Here is a 13,497-nt window from a genome sequence, read left to right on the forward strand (position 1 = left end):
CAAGACATAGTTTGTCAGCAAGTGGAGAATTATAACCACTTCTGTTTTGTAGCAGCTGAGCTAAGTTGTATAGAGAGATCATATTTAGAATGAATTTTTTCCACCCACTATCTCATCTTTTGTGTATTTTTTTATTTGAAAGTTTTTAGCTTTGTCTGCATTCCTCTTTCATGAGCCAAAATACCCTTTGACTGCTTTAGAGAAATGAAAGTATAAAGTGTTTACTCCATAGTGGACAGAGTACTAAATTTGTAGTCAGGAATCCCACAGACATTTATTAGTTGTGTGACCCTGTACGAGTTACTTTCCTCATCTGTAAAATGATAATAATAACAGCCTTTATTTTATAAGGTTATTATGAGAATCAAGTTAGCTAATATATAGTATCAAGTAAATATATATATATGCACACATACATATACACACATATATACATATGTGGACATAAATGTATATATATATATATATATACATATATAGTATGAAGTTCTTTGCAAATTTTGTCACTATATAAATATAAGCTATAATGTTTTCTTATCCTTTGCTAAATTGGTAGCTGTATACGTAATATCCAAAACTGAATGAAAAGAAAGTAGAAAAATACATAAACAGCATTGCTATTTTAATAAAAAATAACTATAGACTCCATTTTTAAGAATGAATTGTCTTTGAGTATTGGAAAGACAAAGCAGATAAAAACATTTGGTTTTCGAGGACGTACGCACAATTGGAGAACGGTGGCTTTTTCTTTTTTTTTAATGTATAGCAATGTATTAATGTGCACACTTGCGAATTGTACGCATCGTTCCCATTTGGGTCAATGTGCACAACTTGAGTGAATTGAGAATGTCCTATTTACAGAAATGCGCTTTAGGAACACTCACAAAGCTTTAGCATTTGTCCTGAGATGCTCAGCCCATCGTGCTGGCTGCTGCTTCAGCCCCTTTTTGCTCCACATAAAGAAATGAGAAAAAGAAGGGAATTGCAGGTTTGGCTGTAGAAGTGTTTGTTTAGCAAACACTTGTAAGAAATGAGCTTCTCCCAGAGTACGTGACAGGATCAACTCATGCTGCTTTTCAGATCAATTCATTTGCACCTTTCAACAAAGATTCTAGGCCCCAAAGGTAAGATTTAGTCTTGGATCAAATGAGCCCCCAAATCCATAACATCTGTCCTTGTTGTCATGTAAAATGAGAGTATGTCATTTATTCTACTCCTCTTTTTTCCCCTCTTTGTCATCTCTCTTTTACAAGCCTTTCTTAATTTTTTCCCCTTACTGCCCTGCATCTCAGATACTTTTCCCTCTGTGATGCTTGTCAGTCATTCATGAATAAATAAATAAATAATTCTTGATGATGTGCCTGGAGGCCATTGGAGTAAAGGTATTACAAAATTCTAATTAATAGTAATTGAGCAGAGAGTTTTTACATCTAGATCACAGCCCAAATTATCTTAGTGACTATCCTAGTGGCATAGTTCCAGGTATTTGAGTTAGTCTGGTTTGGCTTTCAGGGAACAGAAATGATGATCCTCATTTCTAATCTTAACAGTGGGATTTATTACTAGCATGTCAACTACCCTTTAAACACTAATTTTGTGTGTAAACACAGAAACACACACAGAAATGACTTCTACTTCACTGTCACGTTTGGAGCCCAGTCTTTTTTCAGTTCTGGGAAATGAAATTACATTACACTGTCCTTGATGTTAGAATATTTCATTATGGTCCAAGGTGGATAGGATCTTTACATTTTTTTACACTTATGTTAAAACCAAGTGAGTCTGAAACCTTTTACTTGTCTAAGGTGAGAACATAGTTACCACTAAGCATATAGAACATGAGTAGGTTTCATCAGCGTGCATATGTGTTAGTTGTTGTTCATCCTTCATTTTCCATGAGGACCAATGACATGATGATTGTGGAGTTTTGAGGCTAATGACTGCCTAACTCTTCCTCACTTAAATACAGTATGTGTTGGTAAAAGTCTTTTGAGGCCTAGATGGCATGGTGGGTAGAGCATTGGAGGAGTCAGAAGAGCCTCATTTTTAATTTTTATTACTTGTGTGATCCTGGGAAAGTCACTTAAGCCTCTCTGACTTCAGTTTTCTCAGCTATAAAGTGAATATATTAATAGCCCCTACTTCTTCAGAGGGTTATTGTGATAATAACTTAAATGATATATGCAAAACTCTTTGTAAACTTTAAAGCTCTATGTAAAGGCTAGCTATTATATTATTAGTTCTTTGATGTCAAGGGCAACCGCCCAGAGATACCTTATTCTTTATAATTGTTTCTAACTTTTTGCCCCCTCCATCTGTGGTCAAAGGGACTCAATTTAACCAGCCCAAATTATACTTTATCCCTGTACTTTCTCTTAGTTTGGAATTCCTTCAAGATATATTTCCTCATTGTAAGTTGTTAGCAAGTTCTAATATTCTCCCAGGGCAGCAAAGTGGTGCAGTAAATAAAGTACCAGGCCTGGAGTCAAGAAGATCTGACTTCAAATCCAGTCTCAGATACTTACTAGTTGTGTGACCCCAGGCAAATCACTTAACCCTGTTCACTCCAGTTTCCTCATCTGTAAAACGTGCTGGAAAAGAAAATGGAAAATCACTCCATTGTCTTTGTTAAGAAAACCCTAAACGGGATCATGAAGAATTGGACACAACTGAAAAATGACTGAACAACAAAAAAAATATACTGTCAATAGTAAGAACTAACTTGGTTATCTTGACCTCTGTTTCACTTTGTACATCCCTAGAAAGTTTGTGAGCAAAAAAGGAAGCCAATACTCCTATAATACATATACATTTCTTATTGAATGTTAAATTTAGGTCCTCAAAGTTTTGCTGCTGAATTTTTGAACCACCAGGCAAGCTTTCAGGTTCCAGGTGCTATCACCCATCAAGTACCTGAATGAGTAGTTTTCACAGTGTGTAAAATATTACATTTGATATATTCTTTAAATATTTTATTCAATTTTAATAATGTACATATATTAAAACTCATACACAGATACATACATACCATATATGTGTGTTGTATTGATATATAAATTCATACTGCATTCTTTAAATGGATAAATTCATATTAAAGATGCAACATCTCTGTCTCAAGGGAGCTTGAGAATCTTCTCTGAAGGACAGCCCTCTGAGACTGTGTGTTACATACATACAAGTAGGGGAGATGTGATTCCTAATTAACTGAGAATGAACTCAGAGTAGTTATAAAAAATATCTCTGGGATTTTTCCCAAATGTAATATGGTTTTTTAATTGGTTCAGGATATAGTTCTTCAATTAGCATTCTTTTCCTCTTGGAATATCTTTGTATTCCTTTTAGCACTTTGTATTTATTTATTGGGCAACTGTGTGGCACAGTGGATATACTGCTACACCTGGAACCATGAAGACCTGAAATCAGATGTGGCCTCCAATACTAGCTGTGTGACTCTGGGAAAAGTCGCTTAACCCTGCTCTCCTCAGTTTCCTCATCTGTCAAATGAGCTCGAGAAGGAAATGGAAAACTACTCCTGTATCTTTACCAAGAAAACCCCCCCAAAAGGGTCACACCTGAAAAATGATTAACACTTTATTTATCTGTGCATATGCTTTATATCACCACCCCTCACCCCAGTAGAATGTAAGCTCCTTGAGGGCAGTGACTTTTTGTAGTTTCTACATCTATAGCGTCTAGCAAATGTCTTTGCATACATCAGGTGCTTAATAAATGTTTCTTGAATTGACTGTTCACTTCAGACCTGAATGAAGCATGAGAAAGAATGCAACACAATTATGTGTCAGGACAGTAGTTTTAAAATTAGAACTTTTTAGATGTCAAATTTTCATCCTCAAGCATTTTACATTTGGTATTAAGCACATGTACTTATACCATACACTAGTTGCTTCAAGGATATGTGAAGAAAGCCAAAAGTACTGAATGATGAAATATTCACTGCTCCTTGGCTATAAACAATTCCATGCACCCAGTGGAGAGGTAAAAACTGTGTGTGCTGGGGGTGAAGGGATGTGGGGCGCGGCGGAGAGGAGAAGAGAATAAGCTTTTAAGAACTTAAGTGTTATGGGGCACTATACTAAAAGATGCTTTAGAATTTTAATTCATTTGGCCCTCAAAACAAGCAGATGCTATTATTCCATTTTAAAGTGAGGATATTGAGGCAGAGATTAAGTGCCTTGCCCAGAGTTATATAGGTAGTAAAATTGTCTGAGTCCAGTTTTAAATTCAAGTTTTTCCATATCCAAGCCCAACAAACACTCTGTGATAAACACTGCACCTTGACTTTCATAGTCAGATACTCCATTAAGAACAATTTTGTTGATTCTATTACCCCTACTTCTCATCGCCTATGTTTTTCTTTTTTATTAAGTTTCTCAACATTCTTTTTTTTACATTTCTCTCATTAGAGGCAATAGATGTATTTTAAAGAAGACAGGCATGTGAATATTTTTCCTTTATAAAAATTCTATTTTTTCTCATAGATAGTGCTTCCAGGAGGCCAAAGGGCTTGAGTTAATACTTACAACACCAGGAAATAGTGGAAGATTGGCTGTAAATTGTTGAAGTAAAGCCTCACCACTTCCTCTTAATTGGGGGAGAACTTATGTGTATTATTGAAAAGTCTGAATTGTAGAATATTTGTATATGTACTTGTACTCTTTTCAAATACATACAGAAACTGAAATTAACTGCTAAAAATAGCATTTTCCCTTTTAAGAACTTCTGTAATAAATTGATAAAACTCACAAAGTGCAATATTAAAGTTGGAAGACACCTTAGAGCTTATCTAGTCCAATTCCCTTGTCTCACAGATAAAAAAAAAAAAAACTGAGTTCTAGATAGGTGAAGTAATCATCTATGTCTAAACAATTAGTTCTCTAAAAGCCTCAGAAATTGTTCTGTTTTGTAGGTTATCTACCTTCATGTATTTTTCTTCTTAGACTTTATTTTCCTTAACCCTCTCTTCACAATGAACACAAAAGCAAACTTCTTCTCATCTGAGGTCACATACAAAATTCTAGTTACTGAAATTAGCATAATAAGGTTTTCTTTCATAGGAGAAGGAAACAGTGGTGCTATGGAAGAGTTGCTAGATTGGGAAAGCCTTGGACTTGAATGTCAAATCCAGTGTTTAATTGCTTTGTGACTTTGGGCAAGTACTTTAACCTCTTTTTCTTCATTTGTAAAACTGAAATGCTAGATATGCTACCTTTCTCATGTTATGTGGAGGGAGCTGCGTGAAACACTTTTAAAATGTAAATGATTTCTATCACTGATAGATGGGTTCATTAGACAATGCATTTACTCACTATCTCCTATGGATAGGACATTGTGCTAGGTAGATACAACCCCCTCACCCCCAAAAAAGTTCTTATCCTCAAGGAGATTACATTCTACAACACTTGCACTGAAAAATGACTAGTAGAGAACTAACAACTAGAGGAACCATGAAAAATTTTCGTTGGAGGTGTCATTCATGTCATTCCCTAAATGAATTGAGGAATCCATTAGCAATACTTATAAAATAATGAAAAGTATTTAGTATAAAGAGAGGCATAGTTTACATTTGGTTGGGTTTTTTTTGTTTTGTTTTTGTTTTTGCAGAGCAATGGGGGTTAAGTGACTTGGTCAGAGTCACCCAGCTAGTAAGTGTCAAGTGTCTGAGGCCGGATTTGAACTCAGGTACTCCTGAATCCAGGGCCAGTGCTTTATCCACTGCTCCACCTAGCTGCCCCCATAGTTTACATTTGGGTAAAGAATAGGTAAATGTAAATGTCTACTAGAAGATCTTTTCCAGGGAGAAATGGTATTTCCTTTTTTAGACTTTCAAGAAAATGTATTTCTTTCGTAAATTCCACAAAGTCAATCACAGGTATTGCATATAAATATACACACACATATACACATATATCATACCCCCCCCATTAAATTACATTCTATGTGGACAACAATTTCCTCAGCATCTAATTTTAAAAAGGACTTCAGTTGTAGCACCAAAGAAATGGGTGCTGAATGAATAAGTGAATCTAAAAACAACTTTTAATACTTATTTGTATGGGAGGATAGAGAACCTACTTCATTTACAGAGTGAATGATGGAAGATGACATTTTTTGACAGCTACTTATGCCCCTTTATCTGAAGACAACACCAAGAGTAGGTGGCAGAAATTTATCTTACTCATCTTTATAGCCCTCCCTAGCCCTACACCTACGACATTTCCTTGGCCATAGTAGTTACCAATTAATACATATTAAGGAATAACTTCAACCAAGTGACTTCAGTCGAAACGAATAATAAAATTGAGGGTATAGAAGGTAAGGAAGCAAGAATGGGGATATTCTTATTAGCTTTCAAGAAGAGCCAGGAGACTTTATCCAGCATTTTTTGTTTGTTTGCTTTTTGGTGGGGCAATGAGGGTTAAGTGACTTGCTCGGGGTCACACAGCTAGTAAGTGTCAAGTGTCTGAGACCAGATTTGAACTCAGGTCTTCCTGAATCCAGGGTTGGTGCTTTATCCACTGTGCCACCTAGCTGCTGCCTATCCAGCATTTTTTAAAAGAGGAGAGCCTGTTCAGTGAGAGAGGGAAAGAGAAACGAAATAGGGGAGAAATTGGAAGAAAATTTTAAGGAACCAAGAGACAACGGAAGAATCTTTTTAAAAAAAAAAGAAGGAAGGAAGGAAGGAAAGAAAGAAAAAGAGCACCGTGTTTCTAAACTTTGCCTGAAAGGGAAGGTTGAAGTCCGAAAAGACTACAACTGCCTTGTTTCTGAGCCAAAAGGCAAAAGAGAGGAACAAAAGAAACTTCCATTGTTCAAACAAAATAGGTTCTTGAAGAACAATCCATTGAAATGTAGCTAAATTAAGAATGTAAGGCTATCATAGGCATAATTACTGTCCCGCAAAATTCCCAGGGGTTGGGGGCAGAGGAGGACGTAGAATATTGTTAGGGAAGGCAGGGTTGGCTGGGTGACCAGTTGGAAACAGATTAGAGCCCACACTTGGCCTCATTAGTTATTTCAGGCATGTATGCCAGTTAACCCCTTATAAAGACAGGATTGTAGATTTAGAGTTTGATGGGACTTTAGAAGTCATCTAACCTTACCTCTGCATTTTGCAGGAAATTAAGCCCAACAAAGTAAAACGACTTGCCCAAGAACACACCCATAGTAAATGGCAGAGGCAGAATCTAAAGCCAAGACCTCTGCCTCCCTCTGGGTTAAGCTCTCCACTTCACCATTGTTCTTTGGTGAAGGGCTAAATTCCTGTGGAGTTCCAGGGGGGGAGGATGTTCTTTACTTCCCCACCCCCTACCTAACACTGGGGGGCGGGAGGGATCTGAGAACTAATGTTATTCAGCAAGAATTACTCATTATTTTAGCATTGGGTACAGGAAATGATTGATTTTGTACCTTTGGAAGTACTGTATATAGCTGTTTAGTCATTTGTAAATATCGCAGCCAACGTTCAACAACAGGTTAATGTTATAGCATTAGCCCGAGGGGCCGGCTGACATTCAGTGTAAATTAAGACATCAGAAAACACCTGCTCGAGGTATAAATGCATCAAACTAAACATTTGACTCCAGGACTTAAGTGCTTACTCCTGAAAATTTTCTTGTATTTGGTTTACCTGGAAACATTAGATCTATAACAAAGTCTATAGCAAAAACTAAAATAAAGCCCCACTAGGAAAGCATCCTAGTCTTAACACAGTAGAGTACAAGAACCAGAATATTAGAGATGGAAGAAACCGGATAGAGCCCCTAAGCCAACATGCTTTCTTTGCATATGAAGGTCCTGATAGCAGAGTGGTATGGTGTCTAGAGCAACTGACTGAGAATTAGGAACACAAGTTCAAATTCTGCCTCGGACACTTGGCTGTATGGTGTTGGGCAAGTCACATAAATGGTGTTTGCCTCAGTTTTCCTAACTGTAAAAGGGGAGTAATCATAGCACATACCTCCCAGGGTTGTTCAGGTCAAATGAGATAATCTTTGTAAAATGCTTAGCCCAATGCCTGGCACATGGCAGGCATCATATAAATGCTAAATATTATTATTATTAAAAAAACAAAGTCAAGTCAACCAGCGTTTGTTAAGCATTTATGTTTCAGGCACTATGCTAAGTACCAGGATACAAAGCCTCCCAGTTTATTCCCTTTCTCTTGGCAATCACTTTGGGGATTTAAATGTGAAAATGCCATCTTCTGAAGTTCTGTACATTTTGTACGGTCAGTGAAAGGAGAGTCAAGTGCCATTTGTTAACTTAATTTTTTAAAATTTTATCTGCTTACAGCTCTCAGTGGGAAAACTCCCTCTACTGAGGAGCATCAGTGACAGCTCTGAAATTGAACGGTCTTGAAATTACCTGGGAACACAGAGGTTAAGTGACTTGCCCAGGGTCACAGAGTCAATATGTGTCCCTGGAAGAACTTGAGCTTAGATAGTCTTGCCCCTTGGCCTTTGATACACTATGACAGACCGCCTCTCCGATTAAAATTAAAAAATATATACATATGACTTAATTTTTTCTCTCTGTATATGTATACACACTTTAATATGTAAATGTAAATATATGCATATAGAGATATTAAACTATTAATTGTCAATCTCTGGAGAAAGAGAATAGTAATTTGGTGAACATAGCATTAATCTTGGAGTCAAGAAGACCTGAGTTTAGAAAGTTTCACTTGGGTGAGGCTCCAAGATAAATTTCTAAAACTAAATCACAGAGGAATTACACATCTGCATCTTTGGAGGGATTTTTTTTTTACCCCAGGAATTCCCTTCACTGACGAAATCATAACCCTGTACTTAGACATCTAAAAAAATCTTTAAACTTTTGATTAGTTAATGGTGGCTCAGGCCTGTGTCACAAGTTTTTAAGATTTGTCAAAATTGCCATGAATTCAAGGGGAAAGAAATTGCATTTCTTTATTTTGATAGAGGTTTTGAGAAAGTGTTGCCGCATTTGTTGGCAGTGGCTCTCAGGGAACTGTGAACTTGTTTTGGGGGTAGAGTGGTTATCAGAGAAGGAAACAACAGGAATTACCCCAGGGTAATCACTAGGGTAAAAAAGAAGGGGAAAGTTGATACAAATTAGATCTTAATGCCCCATTATGGCAGATCCTAGTCTAGAAGGTCAACCTTTTGCATGTCCTCAGACAGTCACAACATGTCTTCTCATTTTGTACAGATTTACTGAAGTAGCAAAGGGGGAAAAAAGGGTTGGGAGGAAGGAGAAAAACAGGTTAAAGGTGGTGAGATGAACCCATACAACTGTGTTGAATCAAAGGAAAGAACCAGCCTTGGGTACTCTAAAGTGAGCAGATGTTTCTGGTTAATTCAGTTGCCCCGATCAAGTGATTAAGGGAATTAAACCTGGCCCATCACATTATGCTGAGCATCCTTACAACCCACTCTTGTTTAGAAGCACAATGCTGCTTAGAGTTGAAGAGTTATCATGGAAAAAAACAGGCTGAAAAACAAGCCTTATCATTCCCAGATGTGACTTTTAACCTTATCCCCTAAACAAATACATTTTTAATACAATAATTCTGTAATAACTAAATTAGACTTTTAAAAAAATCTTGCAGGAAATCGTCATTAGTTCTGCTTTGTGAGTTAGCTAGCCAACATGACTGTTATTAAAAATTAGTTTTAAATAATAAATAAATATTATGCAGATTAGCTTTGTTCCATCTTTGTTTCCCATGTTCTGATCCATAATAAAATAAATAAAATCTCTATGAAGTTGGTTAAGATATTTACTTTTTTTGTCTAATATGTTGGCAAATTTAATCCTTATTTGTTATATTGGTGGGTTTTAAACAGATTCCTTTTAATTATGTAACTTGTCATTTAAGATATAATGAAATTATTTAAAAAAGAATTCTATTAGTAAAAACAAATATATAAAATTCCTTTTGGTTTAAATTGGATGAAGCAAAAGCTGTTTCCACAACAGAATTTCAGTGAAAGTTTCATTGATGTATTTGTTAGGGGAGGTACTTTTTGGAAAGTGACTTTTGTCTTTATACAGTACATGTTTCATTATTGCATGCACAAAAGCCTATTTTTTAGATATATCTTATTTAGCCATTTCAAGATTATTGGACAGTTTTATATCCCCATTAGTGAGATTATTCCCAAAAAAATGTTGTAGGAAAATTGCTTAGAAATGACTATTGCCAAATATATATTTTCTATAAAATATTTATAAGTGTTTATTTTTTCACCATGCTATTTCTAAATGATTGAAAATGTTTATATAATCACTGGAAGCATTGAGCATCATACTGCTTTTTTCAGGTTGGTGAAGATAAATATGATCTAGCAAGGATAAGATATAAGATTAGGTTTTTTATTTTCTTCCCCTTGACTAGCTTTTGTTGTTCTAAGTCATTTTTCAGTCATCCCTGCCTCTTTATAGTCCGACTCCATTTGGGGTTTTCTTGGCAAATATACTGGAGTGGTTTTTCATTTTGTTCTCCAGCTCATTTTATAGGAAACTGAGGCAGTGTTAAGTGACTTGTCTAGGGTCACACAGCTAATAAATGTCTGAAACAGGATTTGAACTCGGGTCAACCTGACTTCAGACCTAGCATTCTACCACTGCACCACCTAGCTGCCTCTTTGACTAGCCTAGTCCTTCCCTTTTATTTTTTAGTATCTTATACTATCACTTCATGAGGCTGAGGATCATATGCATGAACACGTCTCTCATTTCTCAAATTCCAATTCACATTTACCATTCTCACCTTGCAAGAATCTCAAAAGATCATAGGCCTGAATCAGCATCCAGGTGTTAAAGAGCCAAAAATCATATCTCTGGCCATAAGCCTATCCCTGAAGAATCATTAATGTCTATAGTTAATCATGTTGACCAATATTCTGTGATGACATTCCATTTGATTTATATCTACAAGTGTGTTAGAAAGGATAGTGGACCAAATGCAAAAGAATTACTGATATGAGATTAAGATGAAAAATTGTTATTTGTGTGGAACTCTACATTAGCAAGCAGCATTTTTAAAGCTCTTAGTTGAAGGAAGATTGATAAACCTACATGAGTTCCTGTCTGATAAAACTTAAGTCCTGAAGCCAGAGTAGATCTATTTATCTATAACCAAGCACCCGCTCCTGCTTCTTGTTATAGTGTTAGGAATAGAAAGAAAATGCTTTGTTTCTTCCTCTTGCCATCACTCACCTTAATGAGGGACAAGAAAGGTTACCCCTATGAGAAGTGAGTTGCTTTCATCCACTCTAAAACCCACCTGCTCACTATCTAATGAGAACATAAGATTTGGTGGTACCATGATCCTTTGAGGTTATAGCTGATAAATGTTTTGTTGAAACAACTGTCGGCAGGTGTTTTGATGGCTCATATTCAGATACCTCTCATTGTGCACTTACGTAAAAGTTGCCAGGATATTTTATCTGACTGGATGCTACCAGGTTATCAGTCTCTTAAATTATAAAGTGGTGTGAAAGTTTTTTATTATTTCTTTTTCTTCTGAAAAAGTTTAATTTTGAATATCCTAGTCTACGGATTCAGACTAAAGAAATGTCTAGTGATGATTCGAATTATTTACCAAAAAAGAGCAATTTGGTGTGAAATTCTACCACTAAAGTCCTCTTCCAGTGCCTCATGATGGTGTGGAGATTAATTATGCTGGGTGCTTGAAGCCTCTAACAGTAGAACATAAGCTCTGGCAAGCCCTACCAAGCTGGATGAGCTTCAAGTACAGGCCCAGTGACAGACTGTAAATCTGTCATCTGAAGACCAGACTAGTTAAATTCAGGAAGATTTCGTTACCAGATTGGCCACCAGGTGATGAAATTTTTAGCCACCAGTAATTCATGAATCTGTCTGCTAAGATGCAAAGGGGGTACTCTTCATTGGCAGAGGAATCAGCATCAGTAGAGAAATACCCATACAGTTGGAAGTCAGGACCCCAAAGCCTTGATGTAGTTTGTAAAATCACTATAGGATTTATATTGCTTCTGCCTTCAGTTTCTGTTTCCGTTTTGTAAAACATTTATGAAAATCTTAACAAATAAGACTGCTAATTTCAGAGCCATTTAGGTCATCAAGAATGAGCATAGGCTTGTAGCAATTAATGGTATGACTCACCTATTTTTAAAATGAGATGTTTAGAAACAGTTTTGAGAAAGTCTTATTAGGAAATTTCAAGGAGCAGCTATCTTTTTGCCTTGATTGGTACTTATGGCATATTTTTCTACTGTTTTCAGATCTACTTAATTTTTCTGATTATCATTTCATCTGTTTTTCATTTATTCCCTCATTCACATCTGCATAAAAGAACTATATACAATATATTCCTCTCAGTAAGCTATACCATCAATTACAATATAGACAAGTAGAAGAAGAAGTATATAAAAACAGTCAATCACCTTTCTCTAATATAAAATAAACTTTTTTTGTTGAAAAGAAGAAACATTCAGGCTCATTTCCCTATGAATAATTTAACAATTTTGATCATCATTCCAGGAGTAAAATAAATTGTATTTTACTGTTTAGTTTGCAGAAGGTCAAGCATATACTCATATACTATTCTGTGTCTTTAAACAATAGTACTAATTTTCAGGGTTCTTTTTCACCTAATGGCTCCCAAGGTTACTTGTTTTTAATCCATTGAATAGAATAATATCTCTCATTTATACTAAAGGTTTATTTATGATGAATGTAATACATTTCCTTAGCTCGTGATGAAGTGTGTGAGTGTGTGTGTCTACTTTACAGTTTTAAAATAACCTGTGACATCGTATATGATTGGAAGGAGGGACACTGAAAATAAGCATTTATTTAGGAAAGTATATCTAGGCCATCCAAAGAAAGATTTGAACTCTGGTCTTCCCAACTCTGGCACCAGTGCTCTATCTGCTGTCCCACCTAGCTTCCCTATTACCCCTTAAATAGCTATTTTAAAAAGATAAAAAACAAACAACAACTACTTCAACTAAAAGGAAGAAAAGGGTGCATAATCTCAGAGTATATGATAAACATTGGTCAGTAATCTCTGCGTGTCATCCTTGCTCAGGGGCCATGTTAATCTTCTCTATATTGTTCCAATTTTAGTATACATGCTGCCAAAGCAAGCACCATTGGTCAGTAATCTATAGAAATACTTTGCTTGAAGCAAGCCGACCACTTCAGCAAAGAGTGGTAAGGATGGATAACAGGCACCTGCCACTGGATTTGTCAATTATAACTGTAAGTGGTTACCTGTGGATAGCCTATGAAACATGTTAAGAACCAAACATGGGATTTAAAGGCCATCATGGGTGACAACCATGTGAACTCAGCCAGTAAGATGTTGACAAGTGTCAAGTAAAGGTCAGAGTCATATGGCTTATTTATTTGTGGAAACAGTGGCTTGAGATTTCAATTCAGACCAGGTCATTGCTACCAGAATTTACAGAGGGGTTATCTTTAAGTTGCCACTTAGTAATCAGT

At 36.1% G+C, this 13,497-nt stretch overlaps 1 protein-coding gene and 1 non-coding gene across 2 annotated transcripts in view; one reads left to right on the forward strand and one right to left on the reverse strand.

Moving 5' to 3' along the window:
• The window catches only part of TENM2 (teneurin transmembrane protein 2), a 1,399,253-nt gene that overhangs the window by 32,501 nt on the left and 1,353,255 nt on the right, over positions 1 to 13,497 (forward strand).
• LOC122744948 lies at positions 13,042 to 13,143 on the reverse strand. Its single transcript, XR_006355276.1, has one exon. It is a non-coding gene; the product is annotated as a U6 spliceosomal RNA (small nuclear RNA).

The sequence above is a fragment of the Dromiciops gliroides genome, chromosome 2 (genome assembly GCF_019393635.1).
Source record: "Dromiciops gliroides isolate mDroGli1 chromosome 2, mDroGli1.pri, whole genome shotgun sequence".
NCBI lineage: Eukaryota > Metazoa > Chordata > Mammalia > Microbiotheria > Microbiotheriidae > Dromiciops > Dromiciops gliroides.